The following is an 18,371-nucleotide window of genomic DNA, read 5'->3' as shown; positions in this document are numbered from 1 at the left end:
ACATTCCAGGACAGGGAGAGGAATTTCCCAGCCTATACGGGTTCCCCAGTCAAGAAAAGAAAAGCCACAAGATACTTAGAGGAACAAGAGGAAGGGGTAACAAACTAACATCCAAAAAAGAACACAGAAAGAATGAAATAGTTAACTTATCAAAACATGAGCTAAGTCAGAATGAATTGTCCCTTTTAAACAAAGGTCTCAAATTTGCACCGAATAAAGGACCTAATAGTTTCCATCTATTTATAGATGCACAAAAATTTTTGAGGAAACTCACAGTGAAAAGATTTTTCTTAAAAAATGAAAATATTAATACTATAAAATCTCATGAGGGAGATCCATTTACACATACATCTTTAAAACCTAGGTCTAAATTTTTCCCCCAGCAGGATAAAAGTGTCCACATTGAAGTTTTTACGGACATGCTGCTCAAAGAGTTCTATGAAATAGAACAAAAAAACAAGAGACAACACAATTTAACTAAAGTGGAACAGGAAAGCCTTAGGTCCTTGAAAAATAATAAACAAATAGTCATTAAAGCAGCTGACAAAGGAGGGGCCACGGTCATTATGGATAGAACGTATTACCTCCAAGAGGCTCTACGCATCCTTAATGATGAAAACACATATAAAAGACTTCTAGTTAATCCCACAAGAACATTCCAAGAAGATTTGAGAGTATTATTACAAGGAGGGTATGACAATAAGGTACTAAATAAAAACGAGTTCAATTTCCTTGACACAAAATACCCAAAAATACCTATCTTTTATTTCTTACCAAAAATCCTCCTGGACGTCCAATCATAAGTGGTATTGACTCATTAACCAATAACGTATCACAATATGTTGATTTCTTTCTCCAGAAATACGTCACCATAAGCCCCTCATATTTAAAAGATACAACAGATATACTAAAAACTCTGGCTGATATAACATGGTCAACAGATTATATATGGGCAACAATGGATGTCACTTCACTTTATACGGTTATCCCTCATGAGTTAGGTATAGAGACCATCAGGAAAGCCCTTTCCTCAGACACTAACATGGACAAACTACAGAGTAATTTCATCACTGACTGTATACAGTTTATCCTTACACACAACTATTTCTCCTTTAATGAGACTTTTTATCTACAGACATGCGGTACCGCAATGGGAACCAGATTCGCGCCGAGTTATGCAAATCTCTATGTGGCTGATTGGGAAGCAAATTATATTTGGAAAAATAATCCTTTCGGCGCGAATCTGGTTCTCTGGAAAAGGTACATTGACGACGTTCTTATAATATGGCAAGGGGATGTTCAAAATTTACATAATTTTATAACATATATTAACCGCAATGAATATAATTTAAATTTTACATCAAGTATTAATAAACAACAAATAGATTTTTTAGACCTTACCCTTTTTATTAGAGATAATAAAATAAATACTAAAACTTTTTTTAAGCCTACAGATGGCAATGGTTTTATTGATTTCTCTAGTCGCCACCACCCCAGTTGGCTTAGAAACATACCCAAGGGACAAATCACCAGAGTGCGTAGAAATTGTACTAATGATGAAGATTTCATGACACAAAGTCACCTCCTATTGGATAAATTCGAAGAAAGGAATTATCCAAAAGATCTTTTAACAGATAGTTTTCATACTATACAGAAGAAAAGAAGGGAAGAATTTATAAACCATAACAAAAAACAAAAAAATAAAGACGGGTACGAGTTTTCCTTCCTAACCCAATATAACGATAAAGCTCCTCAAATTAAGAAAGCACTAAGTAGATGCTGGCCTATTTTAAAGGAAGATGAGATACTACAGAGTCATCTCCCAGATAAACCAAAAATCATATATAAAAAGCTAGCTAATTTAAAAACTATTCTGGCACCCAGTTTATTACCCAATGAAGATGAAAAGAAAGAACATCAGAACTTTCTAGCGGACAGATCCCCGGGTTTTCATAAATGTGGGAGGTGTAAAGTGTGTAGGACGTGCAATACCCAACAAAAGAAAATCACAGTGTTTAAATGCAATAATACAGGGAAAGAATATCCAATAAAACATTTCATTCATTGTAACACTAAAAACGTGATATATCTATTGGAATGTAAGTGCGGTCAACAGTATATCGGACGCACGACTAGAGAACTTAAAGTCAGAATACTGGAACATCTTGGGGGAATACGAAATGTAAACACGAAACACAGTGTACCTAGACACTGTAACACATGCACAATGTTCTCACTATCAGACTTTAAAATTCTAGGAATAGATTTGGTAAAAACACACTGGAGAGGAGGTGATATAAACACAGTACTGTCTAAAAAGGAGACAGAATGGATTTTTAAATTTCAGACATACAAAAAGGGTGGTCTAAATACTGATCTAGATATACTTGCTTTTATTGATTAATTATATTTCCTATTTTAACATAATGATTCTAATCTAGCAACTTAATTTATAAGGAAAGTAGACAGATAGATATAGGGTTTAATTAATTTAAATTCATTTAATTAACTTTTTTATATATTCTTATTGCAATTTAAATCCCGGCCATATTTTTATGAACTTGGTCTCATTTTTATAGATTTTTTATTAATTATTAATTTCTATTTCATTTATTATTAATTTCTATTTTTATATCAGACATACACTTTTTATATCAGACATACACCTTTTATTTTTCATTACTATTTTTTATTCATTTTTATTTTTATTTTTATTTATTTTTTCATACTAATCATTTTATACTAATCAAGTCATTTAAGGTTCACATGATATACAAAACATCACACATATGTCTCTTTATATTTATTCTATGATTATCCCTATTTTTTTCATTTTATAAGTCTCTCTATGGACTAATTTTATAAGTCTCTCGATGGATTAATTACCATACACTATCTCTTTTTTACTCTCTGATCTCCGTGGTTCCGTCCTCCATTTGTATTTAACGTCAATATATATACCACACTATAAAATCCTAATATATCCCCTCTCTCCCACATTAAACACTCTGAAAAACGAGCGACATCTAAGATGTTTCGCTCGAGAATTACTACAAAGAGCTGATGATGTTGCAAGCTGAAAGGAGAGAGGATTCGTGTATCTCAAACGGGTAGATACACGCAGCGTCCCAATTGCTAGGATACGCGGGGAGACGCCGTAGACACAGGAGGGATGGACTGTCAAAGCGTCACGGTTACTAGGCAACGACGGAAACAACGTGCTGACGTCATACCCGGAAGTAAAGACGACGAATAAACGGAACACGGAACACGGACACAAAACACATAAATAGACGCTTTATACCCACGAACACCATCAAATTTTCGACAATAAATTGTTCTCCTGAGGAAGCCAACAGGCGAAACGCGTTGAGGACTACCTACGAGGACTATTTACTACTGTGGACTTCATTGCCTTTAAAACTTTGGACTTTCAGTTGAAGCGCATGAAAATTTCTGCCATCTTCATTAAGAAGAAATAAAGAAAGAATTTTATTCTGAAGAGCCTTGACCATCTGTAATTTTGTGAGTGCACATTCTACACGTACATATAGTACTTTTCATCATACATTATTGCACTATTATTGTTTATTTTTTCCCACACATGTACATGCGCGCCTACGTTCGGGTTGACACACATAAATACAGGAACTAGCCTAGGACTGTATGACAACTATTGGAAAATCTGTCACATCTTATGGCCATAGTATGCTTAGCCCACCACTACGCCAACGTACTCCAGTGAGGGTGGGTCCTAACGCTAAACCCTGCTTACTGAATCACTAATAAACTGAAACCAAACATTGAATCTAAACCTTTAGACTGATGACTGAGACAAACAGAACACGTGGGTGGGGTACACCTTATAAAGGGAACAGAGCTAAAGCAAAGAGCAAGACTGGAATCAAGGAATCAGAGGTACAGGACAGAGCATAGGAAAATCCAGGAATGGATTACGGCAAAGAGAGAACTGTAGCAAGGACTAGGGAAACTAAAGACATACAGCACTGCAGCCTGGATGAGGCCTGACACATATACTTGGTATGGCTGTTGATGTTTGCCCTTGAGCTACAATAAAGTGTTTTAGCTCTATGTATTGTTTTTTTTAATAAACACAATCAAGCCTATACTGACCCCTTTAGAATAACATGGACTGAGTGGGCACTCACTGGTTTCACTGGTCACCCTTCCCCATAGCATAATGCCAAGCATCAACTGGATTTATGTAGGATAAACTACTCCCTAAAAAAAACTATATCACTTTGCTACAGCAGTGAGTAGCAACAAAGTTCTACTGGGACCCTGGAAGAAAAAGCGCAACCTGGCAACCCTGTTTTCCATCACACGTGCATTCTATATATCAAATCATCGCCCCCTCAGCCATAAGGCGAGAGGACCACATGTTCCCATTCTCACAGGTATTCGCTTGATTTTATCTAAAAGGCTGAGAGACTCAGTTTGTCCCCAACTCACTAAAATCTCACTCTAGAACACAGTGATGCAGAAACTCGGTTCTGCATTCCTGATAACAGTATGTGTGATCAGCTGTCAGTGGGTTACCAGAGACCCCAGCAGGGTCTGTGCAGAGTGTGCAGAGTGTCTAATGCAGGCGCCAGCATTCACACCACCTAAACACTTATTCTGGGAAGGAGCTAGGCTGTCATAGAATGCAAAAGCTCAGGATGTCCTATTAAATCCTTGTGGTAGTGTGTTCATGTTTTACAGGACACAACACTAAGTCCTAAAGTCATAAAGGAGTAATCAAACACTGGCAATGACATATGGGCCCTGTAGGGTCACTTGTGTATCCAACAGTCCACATACATTTGGTTATATAGTGGAGCTAGAGGGCAAGAAGAACACCACAAAAGTCTAAAGTGCATATGATGGCTGGAGTGTCCCTTTACAAGGACATGGCAAATATCATATGCAATTTAATACATATGACAACTGAGTGTCCACTTTAAATTAATTTTTTTTTTTCTTACCCCTTGCAAATGCATGGAGTGATTCATTAGAGCTGCCCCTATACATTTGCTCTCTTTTTCTGAACTCTACCTCTGTGGCTTGCATAAGATGCATTTGACCAAACACATCTCTTACTTACCAGTGCACAGCCAAAGGTGGTGGTAAAAACTGATGGAGCTATGGGCAGTATGCTGCAGTGTTTTTACAAGACAAATTATTTTTGTTTATTTATAGGTAAAACATGCATTAGATAGTAAAAAGCTGTGAATGGAGATATATGAGACATTAAACTATTTCCTTAATCTTAATCAATGTATCCTTCTGATTTCTAAAAAACCTGTCTGGCACCATAGTTTAACTTAAACCCCTATTATCACAGGATAATTGTAACTTCCACATAAAGGCTACAGGATTGATAAGCATGCCAATAAATGTTTGTTTGTTAATATTGCCTTGCTTGTTGCACACAGGTTCTCCATTGCATAAACAGGGATCTACCACTTCAGTTGGTGCAGAAAAATCAAGTTTAAAGATCACTGAGGTTGGAGATGAGTTCTTGGGAGACTTTGTGGTTGGTGAACGTGTATGGGTCAATGGAGTAAAGTCTGGAGTGGTACAATACTTGGGAGAAACCCAATTTGCCCCAGGACAGTGGGCAGGAGTTGTTCTGGATGACCCAGTAGGAAAGAATGATGGATCAGTTGGTGGAGTTCGCTATTTTGAATGTCAACCATTACAGGGGATTTTTACTCGTCCGTCCAAGTTGACTCGCCAGCCTGTGGCAGATGGTGCAGGAAGTGATTCTCATTCTGTGGAATCATTGACTACACAAAACTTGTCCCTGCATTCTGGAACTGCCACCCCACCTCTAACTACACGCATCGTTCCACTCCGAGAAAGTGTGCTGAACAACACCATAAAAACAGGAAATGAATCGGGATCAAATCTTTCAGACAGTGGGTCAGTTAAAAAAGGTGACAAAGATTTACGGATTGGAGATCGTGTTTTGGTGAGTCAAGATATCCAGAAATATGTCATTTAGTGGAATGAATATATGTTCCATAGTGTCAACATGATTTCATTGGGGAATATTATGCATAAGTACCTGGGAGGCTTTTATTGAAATGAGATATTTGCATATGATTTAAACAATGACACATTGACCTCGGACTCCTGGAGTAATGTACATTTACAGACACCTGTATTTTATTCAAAAGCATAGGCTTGAAGAGTCGATTCTGCTACTGATATTCTAATAATGTTATACTGTAGTCATTCTTAAATTTTGATCCATGGACCTTTACAAGGTGGTCCTTAGAATAAGAACCATATTTTTAAAACAGAAGAATTTAAGATACAAGAATTTTAGATTAGGTACTCACAGGCACCCACAAAGGCAAGAGGCCAAAGACCGGTCATGGGTATTCATAAGTTAGCATCTAGGTAACATATATACAAGATATTTCTTAAAACCTGATGTTCGTTCAGGTCTCTTTAAATGGGCCTGGGTAAGCCTTAAGAGTCTTTTGTTTCACTTATCTTTTGAACCGAAATATTGGTGTATCTACTGTAGCACCATTGCCCCTCACTTTAACTACCATTATATTTATTTTACATAAAAAAATATAATGGTTATCTCAAATTGTGCCTATGTGGTACAAAATGCAAACAATAAATGATATGCCTCAGATTGGGATTGTTTTACTTGAATAAAACACATACAAAATATCATGATACCTTTCTATCTGCTCTTTGGATGACCAGATTTGACTTTTCTGGTAATAATAGTATAAGTAATTATTCCTAAATCACATTTAAAGCGTAAAATATGTGCTGGTTTGCCGTTATTAGCTTATAGCTAATATAGGCCAAATCCCTAGTGTTCTTTTTTAGGTTCACAGTTGCTATGTGGCTCACAAATCTCTTTGTCTCTCATCCTATCCTTGATGTCTCTCTTTCCTAGGAGCTCAGAATATTTGATGGATATGAGTGTATCACATTGTTCTACAACCCTTAAAGTTACAACAACGTGTAAAGAAATGTGTTCGCAAACTAAATTATAAATCAAATCCAGTATTTATATTAGTCAGTAGGTCACAGTCACATAAATAGTATTAGTAAAGATTTGCTCTTTTTCCCTCTATCCATACCCCTAAAGCAAGTGTCTTTAGTCATTTGGAATGTAAGTGGGTATATTTTCAAACATTGAACAGCTTATAACTAGTCCTTTGGAGGGAGGGGGTCTTTTCAGTCTGCTGTATTCTTTAACAATTTATAGCTCTATTTGTATGATAATACATTAGGAGTGGGAAATAATAAGTGAATGTGGAAATGTTGCTGTACCTGGGCCTGTGGCTGGTAGGACTGGATTCTTAACTATGGGACTGCTCCAGCGGCATACCTGGTCCTGTGGTGTGTGGTCAATGGATGGATACGTGCGGCTGCTCACGGTCTTAGTAGAAAAACGTGTGCCCTAAAGGGCCAAGGCCGCTAGGTCATCCCCAGTCTGGCCCTGAACGTGGCATTTATGTAAATATATAAAATAAGACTTGGGGACACACTGGCACCAGAAGCCATACTCTGAAGCCATGTCAATAATATCATGAGAAAAATGGGAAATGAACTAGACTTACACTGAACGGATTAAACATTATTACCTTTATGCACTCATTTTAATGATAGAAATACAATGAATTAGCAGTTTCAGCATGTGTTGCAAGCACATTGTCTTTGTTTCCTCTTAGCTGTAAGGACAGTCCTTTTTTAAACGATCCAGCTGAACAATGTGCGGCAAGGCATCCACATTTATTTAATTTTAATGCGGTATCCTCTTACTCTTAGCTGAGAGCAAATCATCCTAACACTATGGCCTCATTAGCCACATCAAAAAGGTATTGAGCATTAAACTGTTAGCAGATTCTGTCACTTCTTAACTTTGAAACTGTACAAAGCGGAGACTGTCAATCTGTGCGCATAATCTCTGCAAGACGTTACTGTGCTTTTGTGTTGGTGTGATAATAGTACAGACAGCAATTATAATGCCTTTGTCTCCAGCCTGCTAAAGTATTTGTAGTTCTACCTAAGAGTCAACCAAAATCTTAAAGTTTATCTAAAATTCTGAGTAGGTAATTACAATTTTTCTCCAACCTTCTTACTATAATTAGCAAAAGGAACGGAAATGTATTGTTTAAGCTCCTTCAGTGTTTCCTTCATATATACATATCCCAAATGTCCCTCTTTTGGACCCAAGCCAACAGCCATGCTTCAGACCATACCCGCTAAATCAAAAGTGTCCCTCTTTGGCTTTAGTGGAAAAGATATATAGTTAAGCTATACATTGACAATGTAACTGGCAAGGTGGATGTACAGGTCCACAAGACTGTTGAAAGTTGGTAAGGGGTAAGCATGAATATGTAACTCATTACAAGGTCTGAGTCAATAATCCACGTGATTATTTGGAAATAATTATTTGAAAGTGTTTGGAACATGCACTGTATGTGTAAATGAAAAAACAAATTGTTTAGCGCTTTGCATCATACATCATTGTTTAGTAAATCACATTTGACACAGAAAGGCACCTGGTTGGAAGTTTAAATTCACAATTTGATACCTTTTTTAAGGTTTTTTTTGTGACTGACTGTAATGTGTGTTTTATACACAAGAATTGACTTTGTTGTATTCTGAAAGTTTCAGTATATATTTCCTTTTGTCGTGTACAATAAAATGACAAATAAAATCAACATGATTTTCTACATACTACTACACACTGCTTTTGCTAAAGTTTACTGTGTTATTAATAATAAACTAAATGGCTGCGTACAAGATATTTTAATGAACATCTTAGTTTCTTTACTTACAGTCACAGCATATGTAGTTAAAAATAATGGGATTCATACATTTTAAGAACACGTTTGACTTGAATTAACTACTTTCTATATGTGTTTTGTGTCTGATTTATCCAACTCTCTCATTATTATAATGCCAATTTTATTTAATATTCAATGGTATTAAAGCTGTTAATTTCCCTTAATCATGGCTTGCAGGTTGGTGGTACAAAGACCGGAGTGGTTCGCTACGTGGGAGAGACGGATTTTGCAAAGGGCGAATGGTGTGGAGTTGAGTTAGATGAGCCTTTGGGCAAGAACGACGGTGCAGTGGCAGGAACCAGGTATGCCGGGAACATAGTAAATCATTCTCACCAGGTTTTTCACATATCACACGTACACTTGTTTGCACAGGTATGTTGTCTAGTCAAAAACTAAACATAATATAATTTCTATTAATGCATTTATAATTGTTACGCAAGCATACACTGCAAAATGGGTCTAGATTTTAAAAATCTACTTGCATAAATGCATTGGCTTAATTAAGAAGAAGTACAAATCCAAGCCAGGAACATATCTAAGTAATAAGGAATGAATATACCAGGGAACAATACAGAGGAAAAGTAAATAAACATCCTTTGAATTAAAAAAAATTGGTCAGGCTGTCTTCTCCCTTAAGCGGTTAAGTGCAACAACCGAAGTAAATACCAGGCTGTATATCAAAAGAGACTTTAATTGAGTGGTTTGGGCCAAAGCTTTCATGTTTTTTACATCAAAAATCTGACCCTGCCATCTGAATGTCGCAGCTGGAATCGAGACTCATCAGACCAGGCAACGTTCTTCCACTCTTCCATTGTCCAATTTTGGTGAGCCTGTGTGAATTGTAGCCTCAGTTTCCTGTTCTTAGCCGACAGGAATGACACCTGGTGTGGTCTTCTGCTGCTGTAGCCCATCTGCTTCAAGGTTCGACGTGTTGTGCATTCAGAGATGGTATTCTGCATACCTTGGTTGTAACGAGTGATTATTTGAGTTACTGTTGCCTTTCTGTCATCTCAAACCTGTCTGCCCATTCTCCTCTGACCTCTGACGTCAACAAGGCATTCTCGTCCACACAACTGCTGCTCACTGGATATTTTCTCTTTTCTGGACCATTCTCTGTGAACATTAGAGATGGCTGTGCTTGTAAATCCCAGTAGATCAGGAGTTTCTGAAATACCCAGACCAGCCCGTCTGGCACCAACAACCATGCCACGTTCAAAGTCACTTAAATACCATTTCTTCCCCATTCTGAGTTATTATGGAACTATATTGATAAAGCTGCCTTTTCAGGCTGAAATTGTAGTTAGAAGTGTTTTTTGGTTACACGTAAATTGCCCTGATGAAGAAGAAGAGGTTATTGTAGGAGGTTGCACTGCCAGACATGATTGCACTTAGTCTGATAATGACCTGTAGTGTAGCAGAATAGAGTAGCGCAAAATGAATTTGCTAGACCCAGTTAAGGGTAATGTTCATGCTATACCATACAAAGACATTTAAGACAATTGTATGCTTTCAACTTTGTGGCACCAGTTTGGGAATGGCCTTTTCTTGTTCCAGCATCACTGTGTCCCTTTCATGGATTCACAAACTTAGTCAATTAAGTCAACATCTTTGGGGTGAATTTGAACACCGATTGTGAGCCAGGACTTCTTGTCCAACATCAATGCTAAATGCTCTTTTGGTTAAATGGACACAAATTCCCGCAGACACACTCCAAAACCTTTTGGACAGCCTTCCCATTGCATTTGAGAAACAACCAATACAGACAAGATGTATTTTGAAAAAAAAAATTTAAACTGATGGTAGAGATGCGTGTTTTAAGATCAGAGAAGCCCAACACAAAGAAGTTCATGGGTAATTTTGTATTCAGTGGCGTGACATTTTCCATGCAGATGGACATTACATGGTGACAGAATAATACTATTTGCTTTAAGTGGAAAAGATTCCTTCGTGGAGAAACACTGCATATGTTGTAATGGGTGGGTATCCTAAAACAGCTTGTTTATGTCTTGTGGCAGTCTTTGATATACAGCCTGTACTCGCTGGAACTTTATTTTCCGTAAACATACCGTATATATAGAGTTGCACTAAGGTACTAAATGTATTTGAAATACTTCCCACTGGCAGATCACATGTTCTATTATGAGTAGTCATCCGCTATTCTGAGTCGTAACTAGTTTTGTTAATATATAATGAAAATTCAACTAAAAGCTCAAAGGAGGATACCAGAGAACACACAACTCACTATTATATAAGAATTAAAGCATTTATGATGTTTGATCTTTTTTACTTGACTGAAGATGTCATCAGTTGTTGGCAAATATCCAAAGGGAATGAAGTGTAAACATGGAGTACACTTATGCTTACTATATATTTAACTTTAAAGATGATGGCAGTTATAGCCTTCAAATAGACATTGCTATTTCATATAGGACTCTGGGACTTGGTTAGTTTTGGTTATAGTACGCCTCTATGACAGCAGCTGTGTATAATTTGATGGAATAGTTTTGTAGTGTGCTTACTGTCTAGACAATATTTTATAGTGGATAATATGGTGAGAGTATTGCAGAGTTAATTGAAAATGCAATACTGTCAGGTCGTTACAGTTTCAGCTCAGCTTGAGATGCCGCATGCCTAATTTGTAGAGTTCCTTACAAGTTATCAGTCATCTCCTGAGGGAACCATCCTTCCAGAATCTAGGATTCTATATCCACAGACCTTATCAGCCTTCTAAGTGTAGAGCGGCTCTGCTTGGCAGTATGCTCAAATGTAAAAAGCATCTTAATAAAGCCAAAGAGTATTGACTACTATTAGCTAGCATTGTATGGAACTTCGGTGGCTATTGTGGCTTCAAGGCAGCTGCATATTAGCCATTGGTATTAGCTCAAACTACACCATATCATAGAATTCCCAAGTGGTGGTGGTTGAGAGGGAAAGCCATCCAAAACGTCCCCTTTAAAATGAAGTAACTGTAATGGTGAATGCAATGGTAGCTATAATGTTTTCCCAGCTCTTGTTTCTCTCTGCAAGTGAATGTATAGCAATGATGACTTTACTTTCACATTTTCCAGGTACTTTCAATGTCCGCCAAAGTTTGGCCTTTTTGCTCCTATTCACAAGGTGATCCGTATTGGGTTCCCATCAACAAGTCCTGCCAAGGCCAAGAAAAGCAAGAGGATGGCAATGGGTGTGTCAGCACTGACACATAGCCCTAGCAGCTCTTCCATCAGTTCTGTAAGCTCGGTGGCATCATCAGTAGGTGGCAGACCCAGCAGAAGTGGCCTAGTAAGTAATCTGTCCTGGTCTTAAAAGTTTCTACCTACTACTTATACATTTTTGTATTGCCCACAAAATATGTGGATAAGCGAGTTTCAGTTTGTACCCTGGAACATGGAAAAATACTGCATTATATGTTTTTTCTTTTTTAATAATTGTTTTTATGTATTATCCTTGCCATTTCATTAATGGAAATTGCGAAATCCTGCTTCCAATAAATTAGGTTTAAAAGTTACCATTCATGGTCAATATACATGAGACTGGTGTCATGGAAAGCATAATTTAACATTATTAACTTTGCACTGAAATACTATCATACAAAATGTATTTGCATATTTGGAAATATATTTTTTAGCTTGCATCAAGATACAATGAAGTTTTAAATGTAAATCAGTGGACATATTGCATTGGTTGTTGTGATAGCTATCAGAGATCATTCAATACTTTTTTTAGTGAAATCAGCATTTAGAATTCTCATTATCAAGATAACGTAGAAGTTAGACTTGCGCATTCAGAGTCATACGCCTTTTAATTTTAACAAAATCTGGCAATTTTGTTAATTTGTACAAAATGAGAAAGGGCCCCAAAGAAACAAACGAAAACGAAGCTGAAAGCACAGAATTTTCATTTAAATTTTGTTTTTTGCTCTCGCACCATCTCTGTCACACTTTCTTTCAGTGTCTCCCTACATTCTCCCTCTCTTTTTTACAGCTCAGCTTCTTGTTCTCTGCTTCTTATCTTTCTTCATGGTCTTCATGACTTCATTCTTCTTTCTTTCCCTTTCTATTTCTCTCGCCTCCTGGACCTCCTCTGCAGCACGGCGGAGCTTTGGCACGTACTATAGGAACAACCTCCAATCAGGGAAGAGGTTGTCCCCGTGGTGTGTGCCGAGGCTCCTCCCATGAGAGAATGAGTGAGTGTGGGTGACAACGGATTTTGTTTCCAAATAAACCCCCCCACACAAATTTCATCCGAACCAAAAGGGCAGGAAAGGGCATTCGTTGTCTGAGTGCTGGACTGCTGTAAAGCGCTCCTGATGGACATGGCCCACCATGCAGCCAGATAAAAGGTGAACTCTGTGAGTTCAGGTTGGTAGAGATACTCCAGAGATTCTAGGCCAAAGAATGCCCTATGTGGTAAACTAGTTATTGATGGAAGAACAGAAAATCCAATTGAAGGCAGAGTTGAGCTGGCAGAGAGACTGACTTTCAATATATGAGTCATACCTCTCAAGTTTAAATTGGTACCCTACTGATTTTTGGGCACTGTCCCATTTCTGCAGGCAAAAATAACCATCTCTACAGACTAGCCCAGTAAGCTGTAGAGCAGATCAAATGCCTGTGCCCAGACTTAAATCACAGGTCCCATACTGCCATCTGGCATCAGGTGCAGGTAGGTTTTTTTAAAGATCTACCACCCACCACATCCCTAGTCCCAGCTATAACCCAACTCCAAAAGAAAATGCCCCCCTTTGGGAACCTGCAATGCTGGGGTATTTAAGGTTGTCAGTAACCTAATTGCCCATTCTGTTATGTAGGCTTCAAGACATGAATCAAGCTCAGAGGGAGCATAGGTTTCTGTTATTTTTGTGATGTTTTGTGTTTATTAAAAGCCTCTTAAACACTGGAAGTGCCCAGTGTTTGTGTCCCTGTGCTGGCTCACATGTCAATAGATGACATAGGGAGCCACACTACCAAACATGTAGGTCGTAATAATAATATAATTTATTGGTAGCCAAATGTATATGACAATCATTTATTGCTGATTAATTCATTTTTGCCTGTTAGCTCACTGAAACGTCATCCCGGTATGCAAGGAAAATCTCTGGTACAACAGCTCTACAAGAGGCGCTAAAGGAAAAGCAGCAACATATCGAGCAGCTGCTGGCAGAGAGAGATCTGGAGCGAGCTGAGGTGGCAAAAGCCACAAGTCACATCTGTGAAGTTGAGAAAGAGCTCACTGTCTTGAAAACCCAACACGAGCAGGTACAGACACCATCCCTGAGCAGGAAGCTGCTTGGATCACATTTGCTTAAGTGTTAAGTTTATGTGTCTTCCTATAGAGAATGACAGCATTTTTGTTTCAGGCATATTATAGGACGCATTTGTAGGTTAAAAATAAATAACCAAATCATATTATCAAGTTGGTAATTCACCTCAAAGGGAGGTATAATATTGGAGAACACAGTGGTAACTAGTTATAATAAGCAATTCTGGAGCAGAGTTTTAAAAGTGATCATTTAACCAATACAACAAATTCATTATTCCTGCTGAGTGGACTGTGCTGCAGGTTGCTAAGGTTATAAGACCACTTTTCAAACTTTGCACCAGAAATGGTTTATAAAAATAAATAACAGTAATCCTATGATTACTGGAAGAAAGTGTATAAACAACAAAATCAAACCAGTGATAAAAGTAAGAAAGTCTTTTTTTTGACAAGCTTCATTTCCAACATGCAACACCTAATATTTTATGATCCTATATGCTCCGCCATCTTTGGAAACTCTGACCTTTGTTCTTGCGACAGTATATTACAGAAGCAGAAAGTAACCTTCAAAGAGCTCGTGCCCTGGTGGAATCAACACAGAAGGAGAAAATTGAGCTGCTGAGTCAACTAGAAGAAGAGAAAAGGTAAGTGAATCACAGAAACATAATAGAATTTTGACTCATACCCGTTTTAAGACATTCTGCTGACACTGTATCCTTTTGCTTTCTCATTATAGTTGTCCATACATAGCTATTTAATATTTGATTAACAAGAAAAATTAATTGTATCAATGTGTTGTCTTATTATATTAAGTAGCAAACATGAAAGCAATATCGAATATTACTAAACGGATTTTCCAGTTTACTAAATGGAATGGAAAATCGTTATGAAGAGGCTGTTTATTTAAGGCAGGCATGTGTTGTGAAGGAAGCGTGTTTCCTACACAGTACTGGGGAGCAGTAATACCAAATGTAGTCTGTGAATAACAATGTATAACAATTTATTCCCTGCATAGGAGAGTGGAAGATCTCCAGTTCAGAGTGGAGGAAGAATCCATCACAAAGGGCGATCTAGAGGTATTGTTTGTAATGGCCGTAATGGTTGTTTTTTTTTATATATGTATTAAATTGTTGATTGAGTATTTGAATTCAATGCCAAAACGAAAAAGCATACAAAGTTGTAATCTCGCCATCCATCGCTGCTTTTAATGGTTGTTTTTATCTTTAAAGAGAAAAAATACTGCGGTGGTGTTTTCCATTAAAAGTGTCCAGAGGGTTTAAGAAAAAAATGGTTCTCTCCAAACACCTAATATTGCCTGAAAACCAGCCATAGTCACTGTACGCATCACATTATAGTAAATGTCTCTTGGTGAGATCCAGCAATAAAATCAGGATATTGGTTGGAGTATATGGACATATGTCATATGGTTCATGGGGTAGCAATTATCTCTGACATCTGATTATTATCTCAGCTGTGACCTGATTGATAAGCAAGATAACTGCTCCCTGAAAACATGTTTTTGGAGAAGCTGTTTATTTTCCAATGCCTGAAATCATTTAGTGGTATATATATATATATATATATATATATATATATATATATATATATATATATATATATATATTCCCTTCAGAGGCCTGGTAGGCAGATAGTTTAAGGTTTCTGCATAGTATATATTAGACATGTGCATTCGTATTTGGGTGAACATGAAAACGAACACGAAGGGTTTTCATTGTTCAGCCCGAATACCAAACATCCGAACATGGCGGCGGCAAAACATATACGAAGACACACAACATAAAGAATCTTCGGGTTCGTCTTCGTCTACTAATCTCCCTGGTCCCTTCCCTATTTAGTTTACCTTATATACGCAGCATCGCTCTTTAACAGGAGCGGAAATCTGTAGGTTCGCCGTCAGGAGTTAAAGGGCGGTGCAAGCTACTCTATTGGCCCCCTGCAGGGGCCTCCTCTGGCATCAACTAATTGGTTGATGCTAGAGGAGGCCCCTGCCGGCGACCAATAAAGTCGTTCTTATGGCCCTTTAACTCCTGACGGCGAACCTAGGGATTTCCACTCCCGTTAACCCCTGCGATGCTGTGTAGATAACGGGAGCAGAAATCCGTGGGTTCACGGCCAGGAGTTAAAGACCTTTAACTCTTGGAGTGGAGAGACAAGCCAAGTTCCCCGTCAGGAGTTAAAGGGCCGTGTAAGCACCTGCACTCCATTGGTTGATGCCAGAGGAGGCCCCTGCAGACGACCAATAGTGTCGCTCGCACAGCCCTTTAACTCCTGATGGTGGAACTTGGCCTGGGGAGACCATGGTCTCCCTGCTCCAAGATTTAAAGGCCCGTATGAACGACTATAGTGGTCTCCCCCGGCCAAGTTGCGGCATCAGGATTTTAAAAGTGTGTACGAGCAACTCTATTGGTCGCCAGCAGGCGGCTCGTCTGCCATGAAGCAATGGAGTGCAGGTGCACTTAATTGGTTGATGGCAGAGGAGGGCCCTGCCGGGGACCAATAGAGTTGCTCAGACGGACCTTTAAAATCCTTGTGCCAAAGCTGCTGCGTAGTGCGTACTGCGTTAACCCCGTATTAACCCATTCTACAAAAAACGAAGAAGAAAAAGAATGTACACATATATTCACCCGAACCGAACACAGGAACAGGTGAATATTCATGGAATACAACTTTTTTTTTCCCCACGAAGACGAACATGAAGAGTTGGCCGGCGCCCAAGTCTAGTATATATATATATACATATATAATAACAATTAGGACACAACAGTGTTTAACCCCTTCGCGACCTTTGCCGGTTCAGGACCGTCATGACATGAAGGTCGCTAAATGACCTTTGACGGTCCTGAACCGTCATAAAATTAAAGAAGCTTAGAAAGTGATCAACGATCACTTTCTTCGCTTAAACGGCGTTACTGTAATGCCTCGATGTCGAGGCATTCAGTAACGCCGAGATCGGCATCAGGGGCCATGTCTGGACCCTCCCCGGGGCGTCAACAGCCGCCATACATTGTATGGCGGCGGACGCCCGTTTTAAAAGCGTTTAGGAGGCGATCGACGATCGCCTCCTAAACTTAAATGGTGTCGCTGGAATGCCTCGATCAGGAGGCATCCAGCGACACCAAACACTTACCTTTGGATGGGCTGTGACCGCTCCGGAGAGCGGTCACAGCCGCCGCTGACGGTGATCTTCGCCATCAATCAAGATGGCGGCGGCCCGGGAAAATAAACAATAAAGATGAAAGAGTTAGCTAGACGGTCTCCAGACCCTCTAGAGAACTCTGGCTCCACTTGCAGGTTGAATACAGGTACTGCATTCAACCATGCAAGTCAATGGAACCCAGCTTTCTAATCACTATGTGATTAGTAAAATATTCAAAAAAAAAAAAAAAATGGAAAAAAAAATTTAAAAAAAATGTGCTAACATTTAAAAATAATTATGCAGTGATGTCACTAGATGAACCATCCAGTACATTGCAAAATGTGTAAAAAAAAATTTAAAAAAGTATAAAAAAAATAAAATAAAAAAATAAAGTTTATTATTTTGAGCAAGTGCTAAAATTTCTCAAAAATCTCAACAAAGAGTTAAAATAAAAGCACTTCAAATACCCAAGGGGTGTCTAATATATAAAAAAAATGGCTGATGGGGTAAATTGGAGTGGCCAAGCTCAAAGATAGGGCATAGGTACAGACTGACCAAAATGGAGAAAAAAAGCGCACTTCCCAAATGTGGCATTTTAAATCTCAAACAACCCGACAAACCCATGCATATCGGGTATCACTGCACTCAGGAGATGTTCCTGAACACATATTGGGGGGTTGTTTGACAGTGGCATATACCAGGACCTGTATATCTATAACTAAAATACAATTTGTGTGAAAAAAATTACTATTACAAAGTTTGACAAAGTGTAGTTCTATAATTGGTGCATGGAAAGGGTTAAAATAACAGCATTTGGAATACCCTGGGGTGTCTAGTTTTCAAAAATATATGGTTTGAATGGGTTAAATTGAGTTAACCCGCTTCAAAGATATTCCAAAGAGGAGATGGAGGCAGAATGACCAAATGACCACCTGGATTACGCATGCCCCAAAAGTAGCCTTTTACCAGCCAAACAATCTGACAAACCCATGCATGTGGGGTATCGCTGTACTCAGGAGATGTTCCTGAACACATATTGGGGGGTTGTTTTACAGTGACATATATCAGGACCTGTATATCTATAACTAAAGTACAATTTGTGTGAAAAAAAAAATAAAAAA

General features: G+C 38.4%; 1 pseudogene; it reads left to right on the top strand.

Moving 5' to 3' along the window:
- LOC128473734 (CAP-Gly domain-containing linker protein 2-like) overlaps positions 1–18,371 on the top strand; it is a 38,796-nt pseudogene that overhangs the window by 6,808 nt on the left and 13,617 nt on the right.

The sequence above is a fragment of the Spea bombifrons genome, chromosome 2 (assembly GCF_027358695.1).
Source record: "Spea bombifrons isolate aSpeBom1 chromosome 2, aSpeBom1.2.pri, whole genome shotgun sequence".
In the NCBI taxonomy this organism is placed as follows: domain Eukaryota; kingdom Metazoa; phylum Chordata; class Amphibia; order Anura; family Pelobatidae; genus Spea; species Spea bombifrons.
Note: the sequence above shows the minus strand (reverse complement) of the source record. Positions and strands in the feature narration are given on the sequence as shown.